Source organism: Bidens hawaiensis, unplaced genomic scaffold, assembly GCF_021521415.1.
Source record: "Bidens hawaiensis isolate Kalapana, Puna unplaced genomic scaffold, B.hawaiensis_p1.1 tig00033533_1, whole genome shotgun sequence".
Taxonomy (NCBI): Eukaryota; Viridiplantae; Streptophyta; class Magnoliopsida; order Asterales; family Asteraceae; genus Bidens; species Bidens hawaiensis.
Window position 1 is genome coordinate 102,644 of NW_027495754.1, and position 21,920 is coordinate 124,563.

The window sequence follows — 21,920 nt, forward strand, 5'->3', positions numbered from 1 at the left end:
TGGTACCGGTCACCGTCGTCTCCGTTGGTTCTCCGGAGGTAACGGTCGTAGCCTCCGGACCAGTGGTCTTCTCACCACCGGGCTTCCCCGCCACCTCTTCACTATCTGACTCCGAGTCAGATAGAACCACCGGACCAGCCGTGGAGGCCTTCTCCTTCCCTTTCCCGCCGGCAGCAGCTTTCTTCTTCCGCACCAATGGAGGAGCATCTGAGGATTCCTCAGAAGAAGACAGGTCAAGAATTCCAACAGCGGGTACAGCATTGAGAGATTGAGGAAAGAATATCGCCTTACCTGGCCGCCGGTGGCTCAGGATCTCGTGGCCCAGCGGATAGACCTCCACAAAACGATCCGCCGTTTGCTCCAGGATGGGCAACTCGCCCTCGTCCAGAGCACGAGTACCCATCCGCGCGGGACCGTCGGTTTCCCGCGGGAACAGAAGCGACTCCAAATTATTTCCCTCTGAAAGAAAAGAAACAGTTAGAAGACAAACTTGTATCAAAAAGAAAGACAAGACATACCATAGGGAATAGAGTTCAAACCGTATTCGAGAAGGATGGGAACCTGAGACGCATCCTTCCACACCCGGCTCATCCCTAACATGACCATCCCGGACTCCGCAAACCGGTAAACCGGAGATTGGATCCGGGATATCTTCGAAAACCATTCCGCCTCCTGGTAGTTGGGGGCGTGAAGGCTCGGTATCGCTTGGCCATTTTTAAACTTCATGGCAAGGGGGATGGCGCGGGCAGAAATGTAGAAGAATTCCTGCTTCCACGCGCGAAGACTGCGCTCGGTGTCGCAAATCTTCAGACCCTTAATACGGGTCGTCAAGGTGTACCACCCCTGGATGCACCTCCAGGTATAGAAGGTCATCAGGCGGTCCACATGGGGCTCGATGCCCAAAATCCGGCACACCCACTCAAAATGGCGAATCTTGGCGATCGCCATGGGGTGCAGCTCGGTCAAATGAACACCGTGCCTCTCAAGGACACGGTAAACAAATTTTGTCAACGGGAATCTAAGATTCCCATAGACAAAAAATGCAGCATAAACCCCGATCTTGCCTCTGGGGGCATCATACACGGTCTGGCGGGATTCAGGAAACTCAGGCTCGAGATGATCGAGCATGAACTTCCTGACAACATACCGGTACTGATCGCCGGGCAGAGCACACTGGCACTCGCCAGCAGTACCCCTGTCGTCAGCTATAGCTTCCGCATCACGAGAAGACATCTTGCAGAGAAAGAAGAGAACGATTTCGAGAGAATGCTCGATTGAATAAAGGAGTATTCGCCGGAAATCGCCTTAAAGATGAAGAGAAGAGTGAAAAGTGTGAATTGCAAATAACCCTCTCCCCCTTTTTATAGTAATCGCAATTAATGCGGTGAATTTAATGCGGAGGAGAGAGAAATCGAATGTGCAATGAAACTATGACACGTGGCAGAAAGCAAGCTGGCAACAGCTGTTGAAAGGACGTGTGCCAGTAATTTCGCGGCCACGCGCCCGAAAAATCGCGCCCACGCGCCTGAAAAAGCGACTGGAATGACCATGTTTTGTCACGTCACCATAACTTCCTGCACGCCCTGACACAGTCAGAACAAACCGTCGCACGACGTTTCAGAGGTTTGGACTGTTCTGATCTTTTCACCAACTCTTCGAATTTCAAAATTCAAAATTCGAAAATATTAAAAAGTAAGCGGGAAAATACCCCTTTACCCCTTGGCAAACAAGTAACCGTAAGACGGATGCGGATACAGTGTAAAGGCAAAACCCTTCACATACCTAGCACCCGCAGGGAATTGAAGCCAAATAAACCTTGGCAAACAAGTAACCGTAAGACGGATGCGGGTACAGTGTAAAGGCAAAACCCTTCACATACCTAGCACCCGCAGGGAATTGAAGCCAAATAAACCTTGGCAAACAAGTAACCGTAAGACGGATGCGGGTACAGTGTAAAGGCAAAACCCTTCACATACCTAGCACTCGCAGAGAATTGAAGCCAAGTACCTCGGCAACCAAGTAACTATAAGACGGCTGTGGGTACAGTGTTCAGGCAAAACCCTTCACATACCTAGCACCCGCAGGGAATTGACGCCTGGAATACCTTGGAAGTAAAGTAACCGTAAGACGAGCGCGGGTACAGTGTTAAGGCAAAACCCTTCACATACCTAGCGCTCCGCTGGGAATTGAAACCAAGAAGGATCTTCTGGGCAATGCTTGCGGAAACGGAAATAACATCCCCGCATAGCGGGAACGTCGAGAACTACGTTGTTTGAAGCTCCATGATGGAATTGGTGGTCTTAACATAATTGATCACTATGTTCAAAACTACCAAAACCTCATGGAAAATCCATACAACTGGGACTCAATGCTCCTGACTTGCGAGGAGGTTACAGACCTACCCGCATCATACCCAAAGACCAAGCAGGAAACTCGGGCATTTCTGCAAGTGACAAGGACTTCCGCGGAAAGAATCCCCATGGAAAACCTTACAAAACCCTTTTCAAAACCCTTTGCTCAAGTCCAAAAGTTCACCTCACTTTATTAAACACTCATGAGAAGAACATTGGACTGGGGGGACTTGAAGAGGTAGGTCCCAGCAGAGCCCAGTTGGACCCGCAAGACTCACCTTAAACAGGGAAGTCTGCGCAGAGACCAACTGGATCCGCAGAACCAACCATGCTCAGAGACGTGACGTCCTTACGCGCAGTACGCAAGCTGGTCCCGCAGGAAATGCCTCCCAATGGTGAAGGACTCCGCCTGTCCCCGCAGCCTCGGATACAAGCCATTAGGGAAGGCCACCCGCGCAGCATGGCTACACGCACAAGGCACTTAGCTCTCGATCATTCAGTGTCACCTGAAGGAATGAGCCAAGCCGGGAGCAATCCCGCACAGAGGCGGGAGGGGGAATACTCCCGCCCAAATAAGCCAGTCCGTATACTGAAGGATCTTTTACTGTACCTGACGAGGTATGGGCGAAAGATCTGATCAGAGATACGACAGCTCACTGATACAGTATGGCGAGCAGCATGCTCCTGTACTGTATCACTATTAACCGCTGCCTACTCACCAACTACTGTCATACCACGTGCATAGCCGGCAGTTGGTGGAAAGGGAATAGTACACAGCAGGCCTGGTCACTATCAGCCGCTGCCTACCCACCAACTACCAGCAGGGCACGTGCGTAGGCTACTGTTGATGAACAGGAACACTGTAGCAGCCGGCCATACCTCCTTGGAAACCTACCTTCGGCTATAAATACCCCAAATGGTATGATCATCTGAACACATTACATTATCACATTATCATCATAATATACCTGATATCTGCTCTAGCAATCTCTTAATATACTTTTATATTTAAAGAGCAATCTAGTCTGATTCTCACGCCGGAGGGTGGTCACAAGGAGGAACCCCCCCCCCTTCTCAGTGACGAGCTCACGGTGTCTGTTTTGCAGGTTATCAGAAGAACCATCTTCCAAGGGTCTAACCCCTCGTGGGAAACATCTATCTAACCCCCAGGTTACCAGTAATCTGTCCGGGGTCTGGTTGGTGTTTCTTCAACAACCTAATCATGCATCTAACAATAACCAAAAATTATTAAACACAAGTGGAATAAATATTAAAGTAAAACTAGATTTAATTACTCAACAATATCATGAACAAACCAATTAAAAACCTTTACCATAATACTAAATCAACCAAAGTTAAATAAATAGTTCGTCAAACCATTAATATAAACTAGTAATCAACCAAAACCTATACAGTATGAAATATTTAGCTACTCATAAAGTATAAAATAAAAATAAAATTGAGACCATAAAATTAATTCATATTAAAAATTTAATAAAACAAACCAAACCAATGGTTCGGCTGACTTTCTTTCAGAGCCACCACCAAATTTGAGTCAAAGAATATATATTTAATCTCTGCTTTCTTTTCTTTTCGATTTCACGTGTTGTCCACTGTAGCGCCACACCCAAAACAATATTAATATTCTATTCTTCTTCTTGATTGACTTCTTGTTGGACCTCATCGCACCAAAAACAACCCCTCATAGCAGGTTATAATAATATTGAAATTTTGCCGCTAACAACAAAACTTATATTCTGATAGGGTTCTTTTCAAACGTTGTGGCCTTTTATTTATATATATTCATGTCACAAAAAACCTACGGATGACTTGTGGCCCACTCCATTCTTTCGTAGTTTTTTTTTCTTTATCTTAGATGGGCTCATTTCATATGTCTTGTAAAATTTGAAGTCATTTGAAATAGTTTAACGAGCTCTCCTACATTTTGTAAAGAAATAAAACTCATAAGTAATTGGAGCATGGTTAACGTGAAATTTTATATTTTAATAAGCATGTGAACATGAAACTTCACAAAATATGTGACCATTTATTCCACCAATTATTACTTTGATGCCATTGTGGTCTCAAGTTTAGCATAAATACTTTAATTTAGCTCATTTAAAAATTTAATCTTTAAAATCCAATTATGAGACAAATAGAAATATATTCAATAAAAAACTGGCTCACAATACTAGAAAATGTAGGAAATATCTATATAATAACATGTATATTTTAAACTTATCAAATATCCCCACACTTAAACCTTTTTCGTCCCCGAAAAATATATATATTGCAATGGAATCAGAATTCAAGACTAGTTTTCAAAACATATAGGTTATCTTTTAAGCACAGATAAACGCAAAAACCGTGATTGTCGATATTGTTATCCACTTAAATCCAGCCACCAGCCTATCAAGCCCCCAATTGCATTAAGCGCTTTAAGTTCAAAAACCACGGTTACACCTACCCCATCTCAGACAAAGAGAGCTAGAAAAAAACTAGATTCAAAGCAACTGGTTTGACAAATCACCATAAGCCAAGGACTCGCTGATGGTACTAATAAGATACACTCGGTGAAATTTGATGAATGAATGGTCATGTGGAGGCCGTACGAGCTATTCCTAAATATTATTGGACTTTGTCCTATAAACCCCTAATATGATATTTATTGACTAAGAACCTTCGAGCCCCAATAATGTATCCTCAGAGTCACTATCCCCTTGGTAACACGTAAACTCTAAGTCCCATCTAGTATGTGCATCTTTGGGCTCTTTTACTAACTTTAAAGAATGCTTCTTTGGCATTTTACAATACATAACTTTCTTCACAAGCATTTGCTTTTCTTGAACAACTTTTGAATATACATATAACTTTCAAAACATACTTCTCTCTTTTTTTTTCGTTTTTTTTTTCATTTTTTTATATCACCCTAAAGTATATAACTATTTCTAAGCTCATAAAAAGATGGACATGTGGTGATGTGCTGGTTTGAGTGCATCTAAGTTTTACCATCTCAAAGTTTTTAGATTATGGTAATCCTCTCTAAGCATCGAAATTCGGTTTCACCGTTTTTCAAATTATTGGATATATAAAACTTGCTAAAGAGGACCATCAAAGCTAGTTGGGCCTACTGACACATCCCATGTTTAGTACGTAATCTTTTATTTAATCTCATATATTATAGTAGTTTTAAAAACCAATCTCAAATTTTTCTATCATTTTCCATTATTTGCAAAAATTTTCAGTAAATATTCGGGACATTTTTATTTTTTTTTTATTTTTGCTTTTTTTTAACATTTTTTTATTTTTTATTTTTTTAAACTTTTTTTTTAACCAAAAGAAAACATCAGTTCCCATCCCCACACTTAAAATCTACATTGTCCCCAATGTAGGAATAGAAAAAGACAGAAAATAAAGCAGAATAAAAAAATGTAAGCAAATAAAACAATAAATTGGAACAGTCTCCCCTGGTAATAATGCAGTTATCTTCACAAGTCTCATTCCAAGGCGACCGTATAACATTTCATTTACGGCCGCAGCTTATGGGTGTCCTTTACAATATGATAGGCTCAGAAAGTCCTCATCCGAATGGAGATTGAGTACGAACAAGAAAATCCAATCCTGCAAAATAAAACTCAAAACAACCCAAAGCAACATTAAACAGACTCTAAGAACTAAAAAACTCAAAGAAAAAAATAAAAAAAAATAAAAATAAAACAAAGTAGAATAAAAATAAAAGGAAAAAATAAAAATAAAAATAATGCAACTAAAATTTTATACAAACTCTACAACTCGGGCAAAGTCCCGAGTGTTCTCTCCTCCTCTACTCTTCAGGCGGATCAAGGTAGATCGCCTCCTCCTCGCAATCACCAAGTGAACCTCCAACATAATGCTTCAATCTATACCCATTCACTTTCCAAGAATGTCCATCATCAGCCTCTATTTCAACCGTTCCATACGGGAATGCCTCTTTCACGACGAACGGACCAGCCCATCGGGATTTCAATTTACCCGGAAACAGCTTCAACCGGGAATTATATAGAAGCACCTTATCCCCACACTTAAACTCTTTGGACCCTTTGATATGTTTATCATGACGTTCCTTTGTCCGTTCCTTATACCCCAACTTCTTTCATACGCCTCATTCCGTAGCTCCTCAACCTCATGAATTTGAAGAAAACGACTCTTTCCCGCCGCATATAAATCAAGATTTACGGCTCTTAAAGCCCAATACGCACGATGTTCTAACGCAGTACGAAAGGCCCGATAGGCGAAAGGGAGTGGTCCCGATAGGCGTTTTGAACGCAGTACGAAAGGCCCAAAGTGCGTCATCTAACTTTTCAACCCAGTCCCAGCGACTGTTCCCTACTGTTTTCTCTAAGATCCTCTTAATGCCACGATTGGTGTTTTCCACTTGACCGCTAGTCTGAGGATGGTAGGCCGTAGAAATTCGATGGGTGACCCCATAACGTTTCAGAACCTTATCCATCTGAGCATTACAAAACTGGGTACCCCGATCACTGATCAGAGCCTTAGGAGTACCGAATCGAGCAAAGAGTTTTCGAAGGAATCCCACTACAACCCGCGCGTCATTTCTAGGTAAGGCTTGAGCCTCCACCCATTTGGACACATAATCGACAGCAACAAGGATGTATCTATTCCCTCTAGACATAGGAAACGGACCCATAAAATCAATGCCCTATATATCGAAGATCTCAACCACCTGGATGGGGTTTTGGGGCATCTCATTTCGGGATGAGATGTTACCGGCTCTCTGACACGCGTCACATGAACGAAAAAACTCATGCGCATCACGAAAAATAGTCGGCCAATAGAATCCCGCATCAAACACGCGTTTGGCGGTATAAGTCGCACCAAAATGGCCTCCAGTCGGGCCCTCATGACAATGTCGAAGAATACTACGAGCTTCATCACCAAAAACAAATCTTCGAATCACTTGATCCGAGCCAATACGGAATAAGTACGGATCCTCCCATATGTAGAACTTGACATATGCAAAGAACTTCTTCTTTTGCTGATATGTCAGTCCGGGCACTAACTCACCAGAGGATAGATAATTAGCAAGATCAGAAAACCATGGAAAACCCTCATTACTCGTTTTCAAATACAATAAAGTCTCACCCGGGAAATCATCACCAATTCCCTGTTCTCGGGTCTTGTCCATGTCGGAATTTTCTAGCCGTGACAAGTGGTCGGCAGCGATATTTTCAGCTCCTCTTTTATCTTTAATTTCTATATCAAACTCCTGAAGAAAAAGTATCCAATGAAGGCTTCGAGACTTTGCATCTTTCTTAGCGAACAAGTAACGCAAAGCTGCATGATTAGAGAAAATGATAGTCTTAGAAAGCACGAGATAGGAACGAAATTTATCTCACGCGAAAAAAACTGCAAGAAGTTCCTTCTCTGTCGTGGTGTAATTCTCCTGAGCATCGTTAAGGGTCTTGCTAGCGTAATAGATGGGATGAAAATGTTTCTCTCGACGCTGCCCTAAAACCTCTCCAACAGCAAAATCGCTCGCATCACACATGATCTCAAACGGAAGAGTCCAATCGGGAGCAACAAGAATAAGGGCACTTACTAACCTCTCCTTAATCAACTCAAAGGCCCTCAAACACTCCTCACTAAAATTGAACGTCCTATCTTTCTCTAAAAGCTGAGTCATCGGACGGAAGATTTTCGAGAAATCTTTTTATAAATCGGCGATAGAATCCCGCATGACCTAAGAAACTACGAATAGATTTCACGGAAGTGGGCGGTGGAAGTTTGGAAATGGTGTCGACCTTAGCTCTATCTACCTCAATCCCCGCACTAGAAATCTTATGACCTAAAACAATACCCTCACGAACCATAAAATGACATTTCTCCCAATTAAGTATAAGGTTCATCTCTTCACATCTAGCGAGCACTCGATCTAAGTTACGTAAACAATCATCGAAGGAATTTCCAAAGACAGAAAAATCATCCATAAAGACTTCCATGGAATCCTCGATTAACTCATGAAAAATGGCCACCATGCACCGCTGAAATGTGGCTGGAGCGTTATATAATCCGAATGGCATGCGTCGGTACGCGAATGTGCCAAAGGGACATGTAAATGTGGTCTTCTCCTGATCACCCGGGGCGATGGGGATATGGAAATAACCAGAAAAGCCGTCAAGAAAACAGTAGAACTGCTGTCCTGACAAACGCTCAAGCATCTGATTGATGAATGGAAGCGGGAAGTGGTCCTTTCGTGTGGCCTCGTTAAGTCTGCAGTAGTCGATGCAAACTCGCCACCCTGTTACAGTCCGTGTCGGTATGAGCTCATTCTTTTAATTCGTTATAACTGTCATACTGCCCTTTTTAGGGACCACCTGGACTGGACTAACCCACGCGGAGTCGGAGATCGGAAAAATCAAGCCAGCATCGAGCAACTTAATAACCTCCTTCTTGACAACCTCCTGCATGTTCGGGTTAAGCCTCCTCTGTGGCTGAACCACAGGTTTAAACTCGTCCTCCATAAAGATTTTATGCGTGCAGAATGACGGGTTTATACCTTTTATATCCATAAGCTTCCATGCGATGACATGCTTATGAGATTTCAGAACAACCATCAAATTCTCCTTCTCCTCCGTCTCCAAACTCGAAGAGATTATGACGGGAAGTTGAAACCCCTCCTCTAAAAACGCGTACTCGAGGTGAGATGGTAAATCTTTCAGCTCTAAAGATGGGGGGTTCTCAACAGATGGTTTTTCAATCGGAAACTCTCGCTCTTCAACCGCAAGGACATTAGAAAAGATTTGAGAACTCATGATCGGCTCGTGTCCTCCTGCTTCAAGTAACTGTTGCTCTTCCTTCTCCTGCAACTCAAAATCAAATTCTGTCATCTCGAATGACTGCTTCTCCACATCGATGATCTGGGTGTCGGACGTGTCTCTCTGGCAGACCTTTGTAAGATAGTTGCCTACATGCATCATGAAAGTGTCGATGAAGTAGAGAGTGTCATCCTGCTGCTGAGTATGCCTCATGGATTTCTGCACGTCGAATGTGACTGTGTCATCATGAACTCGAAGAGTTAATTTGCCATCGACAACATCAATGAGACCGCGTGCGGTGGCTAAGAATGGACGAACGAGGATGAGTGGGACGTTCGAGTCCTCATCCATATCGAGAATGACAAAGTCGACCGGAAAGATGAATTTGTCCACCTGCACCAACATGTTCTCCACAATGCCCCTTGGAAACTTAACAGATCGGTCTGCCAGCTGGATACTCATTCGGGTGGGAAACAGCTCTCCCACGTTAAGTTTGGCAAACACAGAATAGGGCATGAGATTAATGCTTGCACCGAGGTCGGCCAAAGCATTGCTAACATGAAGATTACCAATCAAGCAAGGAATGGTAAAGCTGCCCGGATCTGTCATCTTCCTAGGAAGCTTGTTCTGTACGGCGGCAGAACACTCCTCACTAAGAGTACCAGTCGAAAGCTCCTCTAGTTTCTTTTTATTAGTGAGCAAATCTTTAAGAAACTTGGCGTGTTTTGGCATGTTCGCGAGACCTTCAATAAATTGAATGTTCACATGGAGCTTCTTAAGCATGTCGAGAAACCTAGAGTACTGCTCCGAATCATTTTTCTTCACCAATCGACCAGGATATGGCGGTTTAGGCTTATAAACGCGCACCGGTTCCTGTTCAACATGCTTCTCCTTCTCAACTGACGCTCCGCCTGACCGTGATGTACTTGCTGGGCCTCGCCTCTGGTTCACCGTATCAGGCGGTGTCTCTAACTCCAGCTCCTCATCAACTTCCTCCTCCTCTCTTAGTGTATCTCTAACGACCCCTCTCCCACTTCGGGTAGTCACTGCCTTGGCCTGAGCATTTTGGAATGGTTTAGAATAGGTGGGACCGGGATTAAGGACGGTGTTACTTGGAAGACTCCCCGAGGGTCGTTGATCAATCTTTGCGGACAACTCACCAAACTTAGCCTCGAGATTCTGAAATGCGACCTGTTGTCCCTTCATAAACGTCTCATGCTGCATAAGAGTGGATTTGGTGTTGGCATCATTTTGTAAGAGCTGATTTAACAATTGAGATTGGTTAGCCAACATCTCCTCTATCTTAGAAGTACTATTTGGTACATGAGCAGGTTCGGGGGCGGGTTCTTGGAACAGATACTGGCGTTGCTGATAACCAGTCTTACCTGCCCGCCAATTGGAGTTAGAATTATTGTTTCGCCACCTAGAATTGAAGGTACGGTTTTGATTAGCAAGAAAATCTACCTCCTCCTGAGAATCAACGGGAAAATCGGCTGTCTCGTGATTTCCACGACATATCTCACACCTACGAGCTTGCAACCTAAGCTCTCTGACTTCCCTCTGCAGTGCCTCCACATCTGCCGACACACTCGTATTCTGATCAACATGATGCACTCCACGTGACGCTGAGATGGCTGCGGCCTTGGCAGCCGAGACGGACCTTTTACTCGATGTATGTTGATCCCCTAATGCAATGCTCTCGAACATTTCTTCAGCCTCCTCTATGGTGAGTTTATCGAGCATGTTTCCTCCGGCGGCGGTATTGAACCGCTGTTGGGTTTCGGGAGTAAGACCGTTATAGAATTTTTCAACCACAGCCCAATCGTTTTGGCCATGCTGAGGACAACGGCTTATAAGAGTTTGGAAACGCTCCCACAAGAAATAGTAGGACTCATAGGGGTCCATATGAAAAGAACGGATTTGCTCGCGTAGACGCCCGACCTTCGATGGAGGAAAATACTTCCTAAGAAACTTGGATTGTAAGTCGGCCCATGTGGCGATTGAGGCATTCGGAAGAGAGTCAAACCATGTAGCAGCACACCAGAAAGTGAGAACGGAAATAACTTAAGATGAATGACGTCGGACGAGATATTATTAATATTAAATGTTTCGCAGATCCGCACGAATCGGGACAGGTGTCCCGGAGCATCTTCGTCATCCAAACCGTGATACTGAGCAGAATTGGTGATAGAATTCATGACGTGAGAGGGAATTTGCTAGTTTTGGGTATTAGTCGCTGCAGGTCGGACAATTGCAGATCGGGCTCCCACGATGCCATCGTTGGCTCTAGCATGAACGCTTTGTCTCGGTGGTGGAACGGCGTCACCCATATCTATTCTAGGAGTAGAGACGCTAACCTGGATGTTGGGTGAATCGCTCTCGCTATATGTAGTCTCCTTAAGTCGCTCCTGAAACTCTCTCTCGGGCTCTTTTGATGCAGTGAATAAAGGTGGGCCTTGAGAACGGGTATTATGCATGAACTAAAACAAAATTTATTTAATTTAATTATTATTTTTTTTAGAAAACCTAGAGGCACAAATAGCAAGTAAAGGCACCTAAAGGAAAATAACAACTAAAAAGCATATAAACAAATAAACAGATCAGATAATCAACTCGTTTTAAACAAAGAATTTGCCAGTGTCCCCGGCAACGGCGCCAAAAACTTGATGTGTGAAAAACGTATTTATTAATTAAAAACCAAGTTTAACCGAATTCACCTAAAAAACCACACACAATCGGCAAGTGTACCGGACGCAATGTAGCTAGCAAGTAAGAACGGATATCGAACCTAGGACACTATGGGTAAACTCTTATTATTAAACTTAAATGATTACTAATCTAGACTTTCTTTTGATTTTTTAGAATTTTTTTTATGTTACTTATACTAATAATACTTAACTAATTAAAATTTAAACTAAAAATAAAACTTTATAAAAATTGGGTTTTAAACAAATATGAGAAACGACTACCTAGGTAATGGAATCCCACTAGTTAAAATTAATAGTTAACGAACTTAACTTGGTTGAAAAACAATATCTTAAAAAATATGACACTAAAGACCACCAAAGTACGCTAGATCGCCTCCCGGCCTCACCAACGACACCCTAGAACTCTAATGACATGTGAAGCTTAATTGTTAAAGGTTTGGATCACCTCCCGGTCTCACCCTGCCTAATAATATTATGGTACCCCCAAAACCTGAATCACCTCCCTGTCTCTTCGAATACAATATATATTAATATAAAGAGGGTATTTTTAATTAACTTGAGCACAACTTGTATCACAGTAATCTTAGGGACCTATGATAACTCACTCCCGTACAATTATTACCCAAACCCGCAAAAAGACCAAGATGACACAACACTAAATCACCTCCCGGTCTCTCTAGTGAAAGAACAATAAAATCTAATAAACTTTTATAAATTATTCCTACGGTTATTTCGACCATAAACCGCAAACAAGTTGAAAACACAAAGTAGACAACCTAATCATACATCTAACAATAACCAAAAATTATTAAACACAAGTAGAATAAATATTAAAGTAAAACTAGATTTAATTACTCAACAATATCATGAACAAACCAATTAAAAACCTTTACCATAATACTAAATCAACCAAAGTCAAATAAATAGTTCGTCAAACCATTAATATAAACTAGTAATCAACCAAAACCTATGCAGTATGAAATATTTAACTACACATAAAGTATAAAACAAAAATAAAATAGAGACCATAAAATTAATTCATATTAAAAATTTAATAAAACAAACCAATGGTTCGGCTGACTTTCTTTCAGAGCCACCACCAAATTTGAGTCAAAGAATATATATTTAATCTCTGCTTTCTTTTCTTTTCTTTTCGATTTCACGTGTTGTCCACTGTAGCGCCACACCCAAAACAATATTAATAATTCTATTCTTCTTCTTGATTGACTTCTTGTTGGACCTCATCGCACCAAAAACAACCCCTCATAGCAGGTTATAATAATATGGAAATTTTGCTGCTAACAACAAAACTTATATTCTGATAGGGTTCTTTTCTAATGTTGTGGCCTTTTATTTATATATATATTCATGTCACAAAAAACCTACGGATGACTTGTGGCCCACTCCATTCTTTCGTAGTTTTTTTTTTCTTTATTTTTGATGGGCTCATTTCATATGTCTTGTAAAATTTGAAGTCATTTGAAATAGTTTAACGAGCTCTCCTACATTTTGTAGAGAAATAAAACTCATAAGTAATTGGAGCATGGTTAATGTGAAATTTTATATTTTAATAAGCATGTGAACATGAAACTTCACAAAATATGTTACCATTTATTCCACCAATTATTACTTTGATGCCATTGTGGTCTCAAGTTTAGCATAAATACTTTAATTTAGCTCATTTAAAAATTTAATCTTTAAAATCCAATTATGAGACAAATAGAAATATATTCAATAAAAATCTGGCTCACAATACTAGAAAATGTAGGAAATATCTATATAATAACATGTATATTTTAAACCATATCAGTGCCCCTGTTCTTTATTTTCCTGCACTTATGAACAATTAGTACTACTTACTTAACCCGGGTGGATGGTCCATCTTTTGCATGGCGAAATCCGGGTTAAGGATTTTGGATAAGTCCAAGTGACTTATATTAAATAATATAAAACTTTTAACTATCTGTTCGTTACTTATTATTTTGAAAGTTTGTTTGATATAGATTTAGTCTAGTTGAATGTTTTAAGCAATAATCTCGAGCAAAAAGTTTTAGGATAAAATATCATTACGAAAAATATTTAGGATAGAATATTCTTAAAAAACAAGCTGTAGGATAGAATATCCTTAAAAATTGATAAAAATTTTTAGAATAGAATATCCTTAAAGGGATAATCCTTTAAACTAAAGCGTCTAAAATCATTCCAGCTAATACGATGTAAATTCATTAATAGAAATCATAGGTAGACCTAATTTATCATAAGTACAGAACCTTCGGTGATTCTTGCAGAAATAAGCCAAGGATTTTGAATCCATGAGTCTTGATTCTTGTTATTGAACTTAGAAAATCTATTGCAAACAACTCGTAATGTTAACTGGGTTTGAACCCATTAAACTGGGGACAAGCCCAAATAAAATACTAGGGACAAGCCCGTGCAACTGGGGACAAGTCCAAAACTGGGGACACGCCCAAAACTGGGGACTGGCCCAAGATACGGATGTCAACAGGGGACTCGCCCAAACCGGGGTTTAGCCCAAACGTGAGATAACATGAAAATATTCTAAATCGTTGGTATGGTACGTCTACCATAAATCGTAGGATCCTCCATATAGCCGAAGATAACGAAATTGTCAGCCACTAAGCGTGTACTGGTCCCGTTGTCCCGGACTATACGTTGGATAACGTGCGCTACAGACGAGAGTGTAGAAACTCTAATTCTTAAGAAAGGTAAAAACATTTAAACCTTGGGGGATATGACCATCGGGGGTCATACCCAATCGTGGGCTAGGCCAAGTGACTTAGCAAAGTACCTTAAATGTAAAGGAGAGGTGGCCAACCTCTAGATCATCAAATATATTATTATAACCCTGCATTGATACTTAAAACTTGGAAGAAACAAATCATTAAGAATATGATTCTTAAAGTAATAATAAGAAATTAAAAAGAATAAGTGATCAGATAGATATTACCAATTCTTGGGATCCTTGATCCTTTAAGGATAATGGGTCCTCAAAGGATACTTGATCCTGATCAGAAAAAATACTTTGAGGTGGATAGCATTCCATACTCTAGGTAATCTGTTGCCTTCCATAGTGAGCAAATGATATGCCTCCTTTCCTGCCTCCGACTCGATCAGATATGGACCTTCCCATTTAGGTGCCAACTTCCCATCAGCCAGGTTGGTTGTGTTTTGGAAGGCTTTCCTCAAAACTAAATCTCCTTCTTGAAATATTCTGATCCTTATATTCTTGTTGTATGCCCCAGCTACCCTTTGTTGATAAGCTGCCATTCTGATATTGGCCAGGTCTCTGAGTTCTTCAACAGTATCCAAGTCTTCAAGAAGAATTTCTTCATTGGCCTCAGGATCACGGATGCTTGTTCCGGCTGTAGGAACCACCATTTCTGTAGGAATTATTGCCTCTGAGCCAAATACAATGAGAAGGATGCACTCGGGTAGATGTGATCATCTTTATTCTCCAACTGTCACAAAAGTTGGTGGTTCTTTTCTGGATAAAATGGTAACCATTGTCACAAATAATTTCTGAAGGGATACCAAATCTAGTAATAATATTTCTTTTAATGAAAGATATCACCTCTTTTTTGTGTACTTGGACAAAAGCTTCTGCTTCTATCCATTTTGAAAAGTAATCAATCATTGCAAGCATGAATAATTTTCCTCATGGTGCCTTTGGTAGCTTGCCTACAATATCCATACCCCATTTTATTGTAACATCCTAAAATTTATAATGTTGAATAAAGAAAGTTATGTTAGTGATTTCGCGTTTTTTAATTATTAATATCGGGTAGGAGCGGGTCATGGACTTGGATTAATTGAGATAGGATAAATGAGAATGGGATTTCAGGGATATAAATACCCCCAAAATCCCAAAATATCTCATTTCTCACCAAACTCCACACACACTCCACACACTCCTCAAAACACACACATACTAACCGATCAAGATTCGAAGCCGAAACCCGAGATTTTGTTGATAGATCTGAGTTGGTAAGGTAAGAACAATCCAACAAATCTATTATTACTGTAAATGGTTAGGATTGGATGGGTTAACCGGACCCGAAACCCAAACTGCCCAAATCGGACCCCTAAAACGTCGATTTTAGGCCGATTTGATGGTTGGGATTTGTAGGCGCCGATCATACGATTCCGTGGGTACCAAAATCGAGTTATTTGGCTAAGAAACGAAGGAGTTATGGGCAAACAGATCTGCAGCGCGATAACTTCGCCTGCAAGATTAAGTTCGCCTGATGAACTTCGCCTTCAAGCGTAACTTCGCCTTCAAGCGTAACTTCGCCTACGGCCAAGTTCGCCTAAGGTATAACTTCGCCTGAAGCCAAGTTCGCCTAAGGTTTAACTTCGCCTGAAGCCAAGTTCGCCTAAGGTTTAACTTCGCCTGAAGCCAAGTTCGCCTAAGGTTTAACTTCGCCTGAAGCCAAGTTCGCCTAAGGTATAACTTCGCCTGAAGCCAAGTTCGCCTAAGGTATAACTTCGCCTGAAGCCAAGTTCGCCTAAGGTATAACTTCGCCTGAAGCCAAGTTCGCCTAAGGTTTAACTTCGCCTGAAGCCAAGTTCGCCTAAGGTTTAACTTCGCCTGAAGTGAAGTTCGATTATAAAATAAATTAAAAACCTAATGGAAAATGTGGTAAGGCAGTTATCGAAAATAAAATTTTTCCAAGCTGACCTGGCAGCTTAACCCCAGCCAGGGGCTCTGCCCCTTGGACCCCGCTAGGGGCTGCCGCCCCTAGAACCCCGCTGCCAGGGGCGCTGCCCCGGACCCCCGTTCGTTGTGGGTCATATATAGATAGAAATACAAAACGAGTAGTAGTAGTTAATTGATATGTGTAAATATTATACAGTTAGCCGAGCCCAGTTAAAGAAAGGAATTACGATCAACGGCGAGCGTAACAGGATCCAGGTGAGTTTCTAGCCCCATTCCTTGTTATGTTTTCGGGGCTGTGTGCATACTTGATGTGTTGTTAATACATTTATCCTAAGTGATAAGTGTATGCCATATGTGATATATGTGATATGTATGAATGATTGCTTGATGGTACGTGAACGATCTTCGGATATTGCACGTACTGTCAGGTTGTAACGTTATAAATATGGTAAGTATGCTATGTATGAATGATTGCTTGATGGTACGTGAACGATCTTCGGATATTGCACGTACTGTCAGGTTGTAACGTTATAAATATGGCAAGTATGATATGTATGTTTATGTGTATGAACGTAATAAAGTTAATAAAAGAAGGAAATGACGGTTGTATGGTTGTATGGTTACGAAAAGGGTACCGAGCCCTAATAATACTCGAGGTATGATGTATGGTTGTATGGTAACGAAGAGGGAATCGAACCCTACTAATATTCGAAAACAAGGGACCAGACCCTAATAATATCTGTGATGTTAGGGACCAGACCCTAATAATATCTGTGATGTTAGGGACCAGACCCTAATAATATCTGTGATGTTAGGGACCAGACCCGTATAATATCTGTGATGTTAGGGACCAGACCCTTATAATATCTGTGATGTTAGGGACCAGACCCTTATAATATCTGTGAGGTTATAGGGCGAAAGGCTCTTTAAAACGTATGATTATGAATGTAAAGAAAGTATGTAAGTAAGAAAGAAAGTATGTAAGTAAGAAAGAAAGTATGTAAGTAAGAAAGAAAGTATGTAAGTAAGAATGAAGGCATGAGTACTTATGTGTGTATGAAAGAAAGTTATGAGGTTAAGTACGTATGTATGTAATAAGGTATTGTATGGTATTGTATGATTAACTAGAACTCACTCAGCGTAGCTGACTTTTAGTATGCACGCAGGTGAGTAGGTTGAGACAGCTGGCTTGAGTGGAGGACACATGGCAGAAGACTAAAGCCTGGCATCTGAAGATCTGATATGTTTTATAAGTTATGTTTTGATTTTGAAAGACAAGAGGAATGTTTTAAGACATGATTATGAATTGATATGTAATGTTTTATGAAAGTTTTATATTCCGCGTAAAGTTTTAATTAACTCTGATATTTAGAACTGTGTTTATGAGTAAATCCAACACGAAAGTAGGGTTACCGGTGACGGGGCCTTACATTTATGAAGGCCATGAAGAGGATATAGGATACACAGGTTCTGCTGGCTGATGAAGGATGTTTGCATGTCTTTGACAAGCATCACATTTCTTTGAATACTCCATTGCATCTTTCTTCATTGTCGGCCAGAAGTATCCAGTTCTCAGTATCCTGGAAAATAGTGCTCTTCCCCCTGTGTGGTTGCCACAATCTCCTTCGTGAAAGTCCTTGGGTACCTCTTGGATTTCAGGATCCTCAACGCACCTCAAATATGGACCTGCAAGAGATTTCCTATACAACATATCATGTAATAAAACGTATTGTGATACCTTGAGTTTAAAAAAAAGGATTCTCCGTAGTTGGGATCTCTCCAGTTTGAATTTACTTCTTGATTGGGAGGATCCACGATCCTTGATTATTAGAGGATAACGGATCCCAAAGTACAATTTCTTTGTCGTTTGTTATCTCTCCAACTTCTTGTTCTCCTATTGCTGGCGCGAGAACATGAATGATTGGAATCTTTGTGTCTTCTGGGATCTTCAAAGACGAGGCTAAATTTGCCAAGGCATCTGCCCCGGCATTCTCTTCCCTTGGTACCTGTATAATGCTAAATAATTCGAAGGATTTTGCCAAATCTTTCACAACATCTAGATATTTGATTAGTTTTTCTCCTTTAACAGCATATGAGCCATTAAAGTGGTTAGCAATCAATAATGAATCTATATATACTTGAGGATACCTGATCCTCATGCACTTAGCTAATTGCAAACCTGCGATTAGAGCTTCATACTCTGCCTCATTGTTCGTTGCTTGAAACTCACAGGCTATAGACTGGGGTAATATGTCCCCCTGTGGCAATTTCAGTAGGATACCTAATCCTGTTCCTCTTACATTGGAAGCTCCATCTGTAAAGAGGATCCAAGGATCATTGCTTTCTTCTAGTTGCTGGACTTCTAGATCAGCTTCCTCTTGTATATCACTGCAGAAATCAGCCACAAAGTTCGCTAATTCTTGTGACTTGATGGCTGTCCTAGGCTCATATTGAATATCATATGCACTTAATTTCACAACCCATTTGGCCATCCTTCCTGACAATTCTGGTTTTCTAAGCACATTCTTGACAGGATAATTAGTTCTTAAAATAATATTATGAGTCTCAAAATAATGTCTTAATTTAGTAGAAGCCATAATAAGTGCAATAATTAATTTTTCTAAATGAGAATACATGGCTTCTGCATCCAAGAGACTTTTACTTACATAGTAAACGAGTTGTTGTTAACCTTCGTGATCCTTCACAAGGACATCACTTACAACATTACCTGAAACAGCTAGGTACAGATATAAGGATCTCCATCCACAGGTTTCATCAGAGGCGGTGCTGAGGATAAGTAATCCTTTAAGGCTTTGAGTGCAGCCTCGTGCTTTTCCGTCCATTCGAACTTCTTATTCTTCCTAAGGATGTCGTAGAAATCCTTGCATTTCTCGGAGGATCTGGAAATGAATCTATTAAGTGCAGCAATTCTTCCGGTCAGCCTCTGGACATCTTTAGCATTTGCAGGAGACTTTAAGTTGATGATGGCTTCTATCTGTTATGGGCTTGCTTCTATCCCTCTTTTGGTCACCATATATCCTAGAAACTTTCCAGCCTTAACACCAAAATGGCATTTTGACGGATTTAGTTTCATGTTATATTGGTCAAAGATATTGAACGCTTCTTCAAGGTCTCGGAGGTGATCCTCAGCTCTTTTCGACTTCACCACCATATCATCAATGTAGAACTCCATAGTCTTGCATAATTGATCCTTGAACATTTTGTTCACCAATCTTTGATATGTTGCACCTGCATTTCTTAGTCCAAAAGGCATATCAGTATAAAAGTATATGCCGGGTGGGGTCATGAATGTTGTATCCTCTTGGTCGCATGATTCCATCTGAATTTGTTGAAATCCAGAAGAATCATCCATAAAAGTGAGCATCTCATGCCCTGCCGTTGCATCCACCATGGAGTCTATATGTGGTAATGGAAAAGGATCCTTGGGGCATGCCTTGTTTGAATATGTAAAATCGACACACACCCTCCACTTTCCATTCTTTTCTGAAACGACAACCACATTAGCCAACCATCGAGGATATTTAACCTCTCTGATCATACCGGCCTTAAGAAGTTTTTCAACTTCTTCTTGTATGATCTTTTTCCTCTCAGTAGCGAATTTTCTTTGGTTCTGATGGACGGTTTTAATAGATAAACCAAGGCCTAATTTATGAGTAATTACCTCTTTAGGAATACCTCTCATTTCTGAATGTTTAAAGGCAAATGTAGATTTTCTTCGTCCTAAGAAGGATACTATATCCTCCTCGATCTTGCCGGGGATACTGGATCCTAGGAACACCTTTATATCTGGATCCTCGGGATCCAAGGATACTTCTTTAATGTCTTTCTCCTGAGCTTCCAGAACGTCCCTAGGATGTTGCTGTGGTTGCTATGCTACAGTTTGCTTGGCTAACTGCTTAAGTAGAACCAGCACAAATAGACTCATAAAGGGAAGTGTATAGGACACGGAAAGCAACGTGATCAGCTAGTCACAGCTGGCCACTGTTATTACCTGTTAGCCTTGCTATCCTTGTACTAAATAGTTCCTTGAGTGACGATGTTTGTGTTTTCCCCTTTAGAATACTAATGGCTGGAGCTGGAGAATTTGTTGAAACTGGGGGTCGCACTGGACGTCGTGGCAGGCCTCGTCTTGTCCGGCAACCTTCGGTAGAAGAAGCTTCCCACACCGAAGATGAAGGAAGCGCAGCTGGAGGAGACCAGAACAACAACGAAGAAGTTCAACTTAGCCCCGCAGTTCAAGCAGCCATCGTTCAGGCTGTAGTTGCTGCTGTGAAGAACCTGAATCCCGAAGGATCTGCTGGAAGCCGTGAGCGAACTGCTGAAGGGGCGGGTGGTGATGGTAGAAAGGATGGGGAAGGTGAAAGAGGGGCCTCGAGTGGGGATAAGTCTGTGAAAGTCGATGATAGGAGAGGAGGACAAGGTGGGTGCAGCTATAAGTCCTTCAAAGGTTGTGACCCGCCTAAGCTGACTGGTTTGAGAGACGCAATCGCTACTCTCCAGTGGATAACCGCTATGGACAAGGTTATCCGCATTAGCGAATGCCGTCCCGACCAAGCTGTGGGTTATGCTACACAGTCATTTGAGGAGGAAGCTATGTATTGGTGGGAAAGTGTGGAGCAGAGAAAGACTAAGGATGAGATCAGAGCGATGAGGTGGGAAGATTTGAAAGAGTTGGTAATGAAGAAGTTTTGTGCAGATGCCGAGGTTGAAAGAACGGAGATGAAGTTCCAGAATTTAAAAGCCGGTATGATGACGCATCGTGAGTATACCACGGAGTTCAACCGACTATCTAGGTTGGTGCCTGACATGGTTGACACTGAGGTCAAGAGAATCAAATGTTATGTGAGGGGGTTGCCACGAAAGGTCCGCATGTTAGTCAGGGCGATTCAACCTGCTACTTTTGATTCGGCTGTTGGACTCGCGGAAATGGTCTACGCTGACGTGGCCGCGGATGATAGGGTGGAAAGGGACGAAGAGAAAGAGAAGAAAGGGGTCACTCCTGCTAAACGACCCGGTACTCAGTTATGGAACTCCAAGGATAAGAAACAGAAAGTGTGGGAGAAGAGATCGTGTAAGACCTGCGGAAAGAGGCATGGCGGTGAGTGCAAGTGGGGTAAAAGTTCTAATGTTTGTCTCAAATGTGGAAAGGCTCATGGCGGAGAATGCAGAATGGGGTCGAATGCCTGTTATAAGTGCGGGAAGGTAGGGCATTATGCCAATGAGTGCAGTGCGAAGCCAGCATGTTACAAATGTGGCAAGACGGGCCATATGTCAAGGGAGTGCACTGAAGGTGTAGCTGGAGGTAGTGGAAAGAAGGATGCCGATCAAGCTAGGCCCAGAACTAGAG